Here is a 12,408-nt window from a genome sequence, read left to right as displayed (position 1 = left end):
TCCCCAACTGGCAGCTTCATTAAATAGTACCCACAAAACACCAGTCTCAACGTCAACAGTGAAGAGGCAACTGGGATGCTGGCCTTCTAGGCAGAGTTGCAAAGAAAAAGCCATATCTCAGACTGGCCAATAAAAATAAAAGATTAAAATGGGCAAAATAACACAGACACTGGATGGGGGGGGTCAATGCAAATAGTCTGAGTAGCTGTTCATGGCTTGGGGGTGGAAGCTGTTAAGAAGCCTTTTGGACCTAGACTTAGCGCTCCGGTACCACTTGCCGAACCATAGCAGAGAGAACAGTCCTTGACTAAGGTGGCTAGAGTCTTTGGCAATTTTTAGGGCTTCCTCTGACACTGCCTGGTATAGAGGTCCTGGATGGCAGGAAGCCTGGCTCCAGTGATGTACTGGGATGTATGCACTACCCTCTGTAGTGCCTTGCGGTCAGAGGTCGAGCAGTTACCATACTAGGTGGTGATGCAACCAGTCAGGATGCTCTCGATGGTGCAGCTGTAGAACTTTTTGAGGATCTGAAGACCTATGCCAAAACGTTTGTCTCCTGAGGGGGAATAGGCGTTGTCTTGCCCTCTTCACAACTGTCTTGGTGTGCTTGGACCATGATAGTTTGTTGGTGATGTAAACACCAAGGAACTTGAAGCTCTCAACCTGCTCCACTACAGCCCCATCGATGAGAATGGGTGTGTGCTCAGCCAGCCTTTTACTGTAGTCCACAATCATCTCCTTTGTCTTGATCACATGAGGGAGAGGTTGTTATCCTGGCACCACACTGCTAGGTCTCTGACCTCCTCTCTATAGGCTGTCTCATCGTTGTGTCATTGGCAATGTTGTGTCATTGGCAAACTTAATGATGGTGTTGGAGTCGTGCTTGGCCATACAGTCATGGGTGAACAGGGAGTACAGGAGGGCACTTAGCACGCACCCCTGAGGAGCCCCCGTGTTGAGGATTGGTGTGGCAGATGTGTTGTTACCTACCCTTACCACCTGGAGTTGGAAGTGAAGTGCAGTATCCAGTTGCAGAGGGAGGTGTTTAGTCCCAGGGTCCTTAGCTTAGTGATGAGCTTTGAGGGCACTATGGTGATTAATACAGCAATACAGCAGTTAAAATATATGTTTTGGACCATCAGGGCACTGCAGGGGGAAACATTGCTACTCAGCACTCTCTCGCTCTAGCTGGCTTAATAAAAAACAGAAGTGGTGTTGTGTTGAAAGGCCTCCCCTCAGAGCAGCTGTAAACAAACAGGCCCGCTGGAACCCTCTACAGCACAGCACCATGCAGAGAAAACAGGAAGTGAGATCTGCCACAGTGGGGAGCGCACCATAGGACTGACGTCTAGGAGTAGTGTGTGTGTAAGCATGTATGACGGTGGAATTTAGGAACAAGTAGTTCCCTAAGCCCCATCAACCTTCTTCTTTGGGCCCATTACAGGAAGTTAAAGGATAAGTAGCATAAACGCAGAGGTGGAAAAAGTATTAAATTGTCATATGAGTAAAAGTAAAGATACCTTAATATAAAATGACTCAAGTAAAAGTAACCCAGTAAAATACTACTTGAGTAAAAGTCTAAAAGTATCAGATTTTAAATGTACTTAAGTACAGTGGTGGAAAAAGTACTCATACTTGAGTAAAAGTACAAAGTAAAAGTAAATGCTACACATCAAATTCCTTACATTTAGCAAACCAGACAGCAACAATTTCCTTTTTTATAACTTTTTTTGATAGCCATGGGCACACTCCAACACTCAGACATAATTTACAAAGTAAGCATTTATGTTTAGTGAGTCCACCAGTTCAGAGGCAGTAGGGATGACCAGGGACGTTATCTTGATAAGTGTGTGAATTGGACCATTTTCCTTTACTGCTAAGCATTCAAATTGTAACTAGTACTTTGCGTGTCAGCGAAAATGTATGGAGTAAAAAGTACATAATTTTCTTTAGGAATGTAGTGAAGCAAAAGTAAAAGTAGTCAAATATATAAATAGTAAAGTACAGATACTCCAAAAAACTATTTAAGTAGTACTTTAAAGTATTTTTACTTAAGTACTTTACACCATTTTTACTTAAGTACTTTACACCACTGCATAAACGAAAACACATGATTTGCATTCGTATGCGCATCAAAACTCCCAATGCAAAGTTACACTTCCTTTTTGTATTTTTTGTGTTATTACATAAAACGAATCAGAATGCCGAACTCATGCCGGAAATTGTTTTTGCGGGGTGTGACGTAATATGGAAGACCCGGCATGCCAGCCTATACCCTATAACGTAAACTCCAACATAAATAACTTCAAATGTGTAATTTCAAATTAAACCAAATCGTTTGAACTAAGGATGCACGATATATCGGTGAACATATCGGAATCGGACGATATTAGCTAAAAATGCCAACATCGGTATCGGCCGATGTCTAGTTTAACGGCGATGTTAAAAACCGATGTCAAAGCTACCGAGCATACCTATATAACGTAGGTATATGACATAAAGACGCCACGTAAAATGTTGCGTGGTTCGTTCTGCGTTGTGTGATTTAATTAGGACACTGCCACAACTGGAGGTCTGTTTGTTGGATATTTATTTGCCCTGCACACGAAGAGACAACAAACAATATGTTAGCCCTTGGCGCAGTCACAGCTCTCAGGCACCTCGCTAGCTGAAGGTCAGGCAAAAGAGAGAACCAAAAATAAATAACAGGTGCAGCGTGCACACATTCAGTGCACAACAGCACACCATACAATACAAGTAAAGTGATATACAACATAATTCGGACAAAATAAAAGACATACCTGCACACGAAGAGACAACACACAATATGTTAGCCCTTAGGGCAGTCACAGCTCTCAGGCACCTGTTCGAGCACATGGAAACTCACTCAAACACTGTCCCAAGTACCCACAAGTTACAATAGGTACCCTAGTTATAGAACTTGGTGAATCTTGTTAACATAAATCTTTATATTGTCCGCATTGTAACAAAACGTATGGTTGCATAACAGCACATTGTGTAACACTACCACGGTTTTATATTGAAAAATTGCGGAGCCAAGGACAACATACCTCGCTAGCTGAAGGTCAGACAATAAGGGTGTATGGAAAAATAACCCGCGATGGACCAAACCAAAATAAACAAAACTTTTACAATCAAGTGTATTTACAATATAGATATGAAAAAGTGTTTGTACACTAAAAAATAATCTTAGCTATGCAGCTGTAATTAAATAAAAAAAACACACTGAATTATTATTATTATTATCAAATGATTAACATCCCCTCTTGACCTGGCCTATTCAAACTGGTCCTTGTGTGCAACTTGGTGCATAATCTAGGGGAACAACATCACTCTGCTACACATGCAACATAGCATTCCTAACCTAGCCCACAAAATGTCTGCTGTGTGGATCGAGCAGTCAACAACTCGAGCAGTCATTTGAAAGAGTAAGAAAACTTCAGCGAGACAACTCAAAGTCGAAATCCATTGAAGCCAAGATAATGGAATTCATTGCCAGTGAACCGTTCTCTGTCGTGGGTGATGTTGGCTTTCGCCAACTGGTCGAGCACCCGTACACACTACCAACTGCGATATTTTTCAGATGTTGCCCTATCGGAGTTACACAGTAATAGCGTCACTACTATTAGCTTCACGACATACATACATCTTTGCGTGTCAAAAAAGTCTGCAAACAAGCAAACACCGGCAACAAACAATGTGTTTACAATTTCCCGTTGGTAATAAAGCATAATTTGTTCGACCGCAACTTCTGGGGTAGCTTTGGTACCTAGCTAGCACCAATACAACCAGCCTGAAAACAATGACCAGTAGAAACTACAGTCATTTTAATTATTTTTAGCAATGATTTAGGAATCCTTGTGAGTATGTATTAGATGGGTTGCCACTTGTTGTTTGCCTAATGAATTTGAACTTCGGTTCATGAAAATAAATAGCTAGCCAGCTACTTAAACCTGTTGCCCAAAGCTAACGTTATAAGCAGCCAGCAAGCTTCATCTGGCTAGTGAGGCCCGACCGGACCGGGTTATGTGTTGTGAAGCTAGCCACAATAAGGATTACGCACAATAACGGAATTGGCGGTTTGCCTTAAAAATAAAAGTATGTCATTGACAGTGATGCAAATGAATACAAATAGTAGAATTATGCCATACTTTTATTTTGAAGGCTTACCGCAAAGTCTACTATTGTGGCTAATCCTTATTGTGGCTAGCTTCACATAGATGGGTCCGAACAAATAAGAACTGTCTTGTAAATTAGGGTTATTTTAGATGATGACGCCTAGCTATATAGTTAGCTAGCTATCTATAGCTACTGAAAGAGATGTCGTTTTGCTATGTTTTTGGGGAAGAACGTTGTTTGCATCCATGAGCTAGCACTGTAGGTGCGCGAGACAACTTTACCAGCATCATAGCATATGTATCCATGAATCATTGTGACATATGAAATAGAAGTGATAGTGGAATCAATGTGTAATAACTACGTAACGTGTTAAATAATTATGTGAAGTGCAGTCATATTCAGGTCCTGATTGGTCAACAAGCTTATTTAACACTCAAATAGTGCTATTTGACGTGTATCTTTTTTGACACGCAAAGACCCAAACGGCGTTTCATAGAAATCCTGATTAAGAATGAAATGACTGAACAAATGAACAACGAAACAGCACAGCAAGTAAGTGAAAGTAATAGGTTTTGATTATGTTTTACTGGTAATGGGGACATACGTAAACACCAACAAAATAACTTTTTGGTCAGTGTGGTGTGTGTGTGTAACCTTTATTTAACTAGGCAAGTCAATTAAGAACAAATTCTTATATACAAATGGCGGCCCAGACAATGCTGGGCCACTACTGCCCCGCCCTATGGGACTCCCAATCACAGCCGAATGTGATACAGCCTGGAATCGAACCAGGGACTGTAGTTACGCCTCTTGCACTGAGATGCAGTGCCTTAGACCGTTGCATCCATGTGTGTGTGTTAACTATTTAACTGTACTAGAATGCTTTGAAGGCTGCAAAAAAATGTAATAATGGCTATCGATATCAATTTCGTTTTTTTTTGGCAAAGAAAATATCGGATATCGGTATCGGACAAAAATGTCATATTGGTGCATCGTTAGTTTGAACTCATGACTACTGGTTTCAATTTAATTTTCAGCCCAACTTACAAGCAAATACTTTATGAATTTATTGTTACAAATCAGCTTGCTATGTTGCTAGCCAACTAGCCTGCTAACGTTAGTGCCACCTACTAACGTTATCCCTACATTTGAGTCATTTAGTAGATGCTCTTATCCAGAGCAATTAGGGTTAAGTGCCTTGCTCAAGGACACAGACATATTTTTTTCACCTAGTCACTGGCCAAACACCCTTAACCGCTAGGCTACCTGCCGCCCTGCCATTAGCACTGCATGAGTCAGCCAGTTGCTATCAATACAGTGAGGGACAAAAGTATTTGATCCCCTGCTGATTTTGTACGTTTGCACACTGACAAAGAAATGATCAGTCTATAATTTTAATGGTAGGTTTATTTGAACAGTGAGAGACAGAATAACAACAAAAAAATCCAGAAAAACGCATGTCAAAAATGTTATAAATTGATTTGCATTTTAATGAGGGAAATAAGTATTTGACCCCCTCTCAATCAGAAAGATTTCTGGCTCCCAGGTGTCTTTTATACAGGTAACGAGCTGAGATTAGGAGCACACTCTTAAAGGGAGTGCTCCTAATCTCAGCTTGTTACCTGTATAAAAGACACCTGTCCACAGAAGCAAACAATCAGATTCCAAACTCTCCACCATGGCCAAGACCAAAGAGCTCTCCAAGGATGTCAGGGACAACATTGTAGACCTACACAAGGCTGGAATGGGCTACAAGACCATTGCCAAGCAGCTTGGTGAGAAGGTGACAACAGTTGGTGTGATTATTCGCAAATGGAAGAAACACAAAAGAACTGTCAATCTCCCTCGGCCTGGGGTTCCATGCAAGATCTCACCTCGTGGAGTTGCAATGATCATGAGAACGGTGAGGAATCAGCCCAAAACTACACGGGAGGATCTTGTCAATGATCTCAAGGCAGCTGGGACCATAGTCACCAAGAAAACAATTGGTAACACACTACGCCGTGAAGGACTGAAATCCTGCAGCACCCGCAAGGTCCCCCTGCTCAAGAAAGCACATATACATGCCCATCTGAAGTTTGCCAATGAACATCTGAATGATTCAGAGGACAACTGGGTGAAAGTGTTGTGGTCAGATGAGACCAAAATGGAGCTCTTTGGCATCAACTCAACTCGCCGTGTTCGGAGGAGGGGAAATGCTGCCTATGACCCCAAGAACACCATCCCCACTGTCAAACATGGAGGTGGAAACATTATGCTTTGGGGGTGTTTTTCTGCTAAGGGGACAGGACAACTTCACTGCATCAAAGGGACGATGGACTGGGCCATGTACCGTTAACTTTTGGGTGAGAACCTCCTTCCCTCAGCCAGGGCATTGAAAATGGGTCGTGGATGGGTATTCCAGCATGACAATGACCCAAAACACACGGCCAAGGCAACAAAGGAGTGGCTCAAGAAGAAGCACATTAAGGTCAGGGAGTGGCCTAGCCAGTCTCCAGACCGTAATCCCATAGAAAATCTGTGGAAGGAGCTGAAGGTTTGAGTTGCCAAACGTCAGCCTCGAAACCTTAGAGAAGATCTGCAAAGAGGAGTGGGACAAAATCCCTCCTGAGATGTGTGCAAACCTGGTGGCCAACTACAAGAAACGTCTGACCTCTGTGATTGCCAACAAGGGTTTTGCCACCAAGGACTAAGTCATGTTTTGCAGAGGGGTCAAATACTTATTTCCCTCATTAAAATGCAAATCAATTTATAACATTTTTGACATGCGTTTTTCTGGCTTTTTTTGTTGTTATTCTGTCTCTCACTGTTCAAATAAACCTACCATTAAAATTATAGACTGATCATTTCTTTGTCAGTGGGCAAACGTACAAAATCAGCAGGGGATCAAATACTTTTTTCCCTCACTGTACCTACTTTACAGCTACATTAAAGTAAATGAAGGTTTTGGAAATACATAATGTCATCTAACCAGTTATCAAATAATGTTACCTGTATATGCAGTTATCTTAGCCAGCAAGCTAAAGTTAGTTATTTTAGCCTGCTAGCTAGCCTAGCCAGCTAACTAACTAGAGACTTATGGCGTCAGCATGCTTTAATTCAGATGGTGGCTAGCCGAAGCTGTTAGGTGCAGTATTTTTCAATGAAAAAATGTGTATTAAAACGAGTCATCTCTTGTTTAATGACAACAAAGACTTTATTAAAGAATCCCTACTGTTGACCAATCACCGACGAATGGGCGTATACTTCAGCTGCGAACTTTGCCTCGTCGTCAAAATATATACACAAACTCTACCGAGCTGTTTCGGCAGCAAGCATGTGGACGTTTTTACCGATTGACGCTGAGTTAGCTACCAAAGAAGAGCCAAGGACAGAGGTGCTTCAGAGAAAGAGGCTGTTTCACCGTCCGAGGGAGAGTCAGCTAATCCAATAGCAATATAGTGAGGTAAATTCAAAGTAGATCTAGTCTAGAGGCATTGTGCACAGGAGACAAGGAGGAGACAAGGAGAAGAGTCAACAATAAGACAGCCATCGGAGGAAGGCTCCAGCAGATGGAAATGATCACAACAGCACAGTCAGTCAGCTACTGTAGCGTACTAGTTTCAAGCAAAGGTTGAAAAACTGGTAGCCTAGAAAAGTAGAAAAGTTCACTAAACAAAGTGGGGGACGAAAAACAAACGAAGAACATTTTAGTCATTTAGCAGATGCTCTTATCCAGAGCGACTTACAATAGTGAATGCATACATTTCATAAAACATTTTTACTTCCGTACTGGTCCCCCGTGGGAATCGAACCCACAACCCTGGCGTTGCAAACACCATGCTCTACCAACCGAGCCACACGGGACCCATATTTGGATAGATGAGGTACTAAACAATTAGATCAGGCATGAATGATTTTCCACTTTAATTTTGAGCTAGCCTGCAGCTGCAGCAGTTGCCTGGAGCAGCCGAGCAAGATCATGCAGCCCCCACATGTGGGGAATCTGATTGGTTGTTTACATCACACCTCCTCGTGATTGGTGGATTGTTGTTCACTGCCAACACTCGATCTGCATGGCTAGTGGCTATTGTTATTCAGAGTAGATTCTTCAAATGGCGTTGAGAAATAGTGCATTGTGGGTAGTTTAAAAGATATCTGTAAATAAGTTAATAAATATGTAAAAACCCCAAAACATAAACATGTTTGTAGTTATAGGTAACCAGATTGTTACTAATAAAGGTGGAAAAAAAAGTATTTTACCACAGTGTTGTGACTTTGGTGACTTTTTCAGCTGGGAATTTTTTTCCCACCAGAATATCTGGGGACCTCATTTTTATCCCAAGAATTTCTCACAACCCCACCTCACGACAAACATAATGTCACAACCTTAAATTGGGAAAATTTAGATTTTTACATCAATAAATAACCTTCAATTCATAGGATTTTTGGTCTCTTATCAAAATGAAAAGAAACCAATAAATACATTTACTCAATAAAATGTTTTTCAAATTATCTTCCTCAAAAACTTTTGTATATTGTGATACACCTGTACTCTTCATTTTCTGATTTTTTGGGGGGCGAGCCCACTGCAGTTCCCCATTGACCCCACTACGAGTCGCGACCCCGACTATAAATACCACTGCTTTAAAGGATGTGTAGTCACTGGACTTGTTTACCCATGTTATGGCATGATGTGTCCTTTCCGCTCTCACACAATACATAGGGAAGCAAATGTGAATTAGACTCATCCAATGTAAATAAACACACCTCACTATTCTCACTGTTTTGTTCACTATTTCCACCCCAACCAGTAGTGTTGCGCAACGTTCTCATTGTTTGTAATATGGAAAGCACTGTCCAGTGTTCTGAACTATTATCACCCAATAGGGTGTGTCTAGTCTAAGTGTTTCACACACACACAAAGGTGCATTGTAACACCCAATCAGGTAGCATTAAACACACGTCACCACAAGAACCCCAACACATTTACCTCACAATCCAACCCAACCTCTCTCTAAGGAAATAGCTCCTTATAAAATGGGCCTCCACTTAACAATTGTGCTTCCTCAACATAACAACATATCCTGATGATGATGAAGTCTCTGCATACGTCGCATTCTGGCGCCGTGTGCTAGAACATCCATGACGGCCGCTCTGTCTATCGAAGCAGTTAGCGCATGCCAGGAAACTAATCAAGACGTACATTTTGTACAAGCTCCGACATGACCTCCTCCACTCCTCGGCAGCTGTTTTCATCCCCCTCGCCCTGCATCCCTCTCTCCACTCCTCCCCAAATGGGAGAAGTATGGGAGGAATTTAGTAAACACTGAGCGAGACGGTGGCGTGGGCGGCCCTAGAGCATCGTGGTAATGGCCCCCGGAACGGAGCTCGTGATTAGATGAGAGCAGGATGAGGGCCATTAGGTGGTTGTTAGATTGTTGTTAGATGGTTGTGGTTGTTAGGTAGTTGTTGTGTGACTTTGCTATACAGGGAACCCTGTAATTACACTGTAGTGTTATTATGAGCGGCCAGCCAAAACGTCAGATCTAAACACCATGCTGCCGAGGCCTCCCCCTCGCCTTGCCATATCCTCCCCTACGGCAAGCCTGAACATGTCGGAAAGAAAGAGAGAGAGTGCGTGTGTGTTGGGACATGGGGGTTTATTTCAGTAGCATATTTCAGATCAAAATCTGCTTGACACAACACGCTTTTGAGGAACAAGACAAAACACTTCACTATGACCACTTCTGCTTGCTTTAGGACAAGTTTTTCTAGAACACCCACTCACTTAACTTGTAAAAAACACATATTGCTCAATAGGACTAAAATGCTAACTTCACAAACAGCTAAAAACACCTAGCCGCCTTCCTTTAACATAACATCAAATCTCACACAGACAATGCTGTGGTCTAGTTTCTTTATGACTGGCCTCACAAGTTGCCTCACAGGCTGATATACTGAATGTAGCTCTTTACTTTGTGGTATAGAAATTCGCAGGTATTAAATGAATCCCAAAAACAAACATCATTAATGAATTATTACGATTTCTTTACTACTTTACCATGCCATTTCTTAAATAGATACCAGAGAAAACAGCACTGTTAATAGGACTTGGTGAAAATCAGGACACTCATATTCAAGTCCATTTGAGCACTGGATGTCTTTCCATTGAAGATCCCGGGAGGTTGAACATAGACCTACATGAAGGTCTCAGACCATTTCAGCGAGGAGGGGTGGTTGGGTGCACAGCGGACCCCCTAAACCCAATCCTCCACACACAGCAGACCAGAGACTCCCAGACCACCCAGGCAGAGATATGGGCCATCCCAGACCCCAGCACAGACCACCACCCACAGCCTCCATTGTTCTCCTTTCTGATTCCTTGGAACAGGTCCAGGATCAGCAGTTCTAACCTCATTACATTCTCCTGAAACGATTCCTATGAGAATGACCTTTGAACCCACCAGAGTCTATGGGAGGGAAATGAACAGACTATAGTCTAAAAGATGGGGGAGTTGTGGTAACATAAAATGAAAGAGTCACTACAGATGCTAACTCAATTTGCTAAGTTTTCGGTCAGTAGTGAGGTAACAATCGTACAGTGTCTTTTACATTTTTATTTGGACTTCCTTGTGTGACTCTGCCAGGTGTTATTGGTGAAATGTTTTTCCGCTATAGTAGGCTACAGTTGACAGCTCCAAAGAAGATGTGTGGGTGTTATATGTGGTTTTTATGTTGTTCATGACACCTTCGTATGACTTCACTTTGTTATCATGTGACTCAGTGTTTGTCATACATACTGAACAAAAATATGAACGCAACATGTAAAGTGTTGGTCACATGTCTCATGAGCCAAAATAAAAGATCACAGAAAGGTTCCATATGCACAAAAAGCTTATTTCTCTAAAATGTTGTGCACAAATTTGTTTACATCCCTGTTAGTAAGCATTTTTCCTTTGCCAAGATAATCCATCCACCTGACCATGTGGCATATCAAGAAGCTGATCATTACACAGGTGCACCTTAAGATGGGGACAAAAAAAAGCCACTCTAAAATGTGCAGTTTTATCACAACAAATGCCACAGATGTCTCAAGTTTTGAGGGAGTGTGCAATTGGCATGTTGACTGCAGGATTGTCCAACAGAGCTGCTACCATAAGTCGCCTCCAACGTCGTTTTAGAGAATTTGGCAGTACGTTCAACTGGCCTCACAACCGTAGATCATGTGTAACCACGCCAGCCCAGGACCTCCATATCCGGCTTCTTCACCTGCGGGATCGTTTGAGGAAGGGGAGGGGGGTGCTGAGGAGTATTTTTGAATTTAATAAAGCCCTTTTGTGGGGAAAATCTCATTCTAATTGGCTGTGCCTGACTCCTCAGTGAGTGAACCTGGCTCCCAAGTGGATGGGATTATGCCCTCCCAGGCCCACGCATGGCTGCGCCCCTGCCCAGTCACGTAAAATCCATAGATTAGGGCCAAATTAATTCATTTCAATTGAATGATTTCCTTCTATGAACTGTAATTTAGATAACATTTTTGAAATTGTTGCATGTTGCATTTATATTTTTGTTCAGTAGTAACATGCCTTTCTCTGGATTGCACAAAGGCAACATCATGCAGTTCCCATTCAGGCCTATTGGGAATTAATCAATGGGCTACTTGCACCAAGTACTTCCAAATAAAGACCTTCTTGTTTCTATTCCATAATTAGTGATTTATTTTGGATCTCCCCCCCAAAAGTCTTACTGAATTCCCAATACAAGCTATAGTCATTATTTTGTATGATTGTCACTGACTGGGACTATGGTGTAGCACACTCCACTCACAAGAAGCACATGTTGTTCACTGCGCGCCGCCTTGTAAAAGTATATTTCATCTCTGGCATTAAAGGCAATGTAAACCATGGAGTTTATCAAAATATCAAATAAAGGTTAAAATAACAACCCCCCCACACACACACATCAACCTGCCAACCCCAACACAAACCCATTACAACACACACCCTTATTTCCATTCCCACTGGACTGTAAAGCCAAACATCACTAATCCTCTATGCTGCTTGGTGTTCTCCTGTACCATCGGGGTGACTGACGTCAGGGCTTTGGAGGAGTGAGACAGGTTGCCCTCTCTCTCTCCCTTCCTCCCCACGTGCCTACCTCCCTCCTTTCATCCCTCCCATATGCGACGGTCGTGGATAGGGCCAGCTGCCAGCAGGTCTGGTGCGCAGCAGTAGCAGCATCTTAAAGGATCTCCCCGGTCCTAAAGGCTGTAAAGCCACTTAAGCG

This window comes from Salmo trutta, chromosome 7 (genome assembly GCF_901001165.1).
Source record: "Salmo trutta chromosome 7, fSalTru1.1, whole genome shotgun sequence".
Classification (NCBI taxonomy): domain Eukaryota; kingdom Metazoa; phylum Chordata; class Actinopteri; order Salmoniformes; family Salmonidae; genus Salmo; species Salmo trutta.
This window is presented reverse-complemented; position numbering follows the sequence as displayed.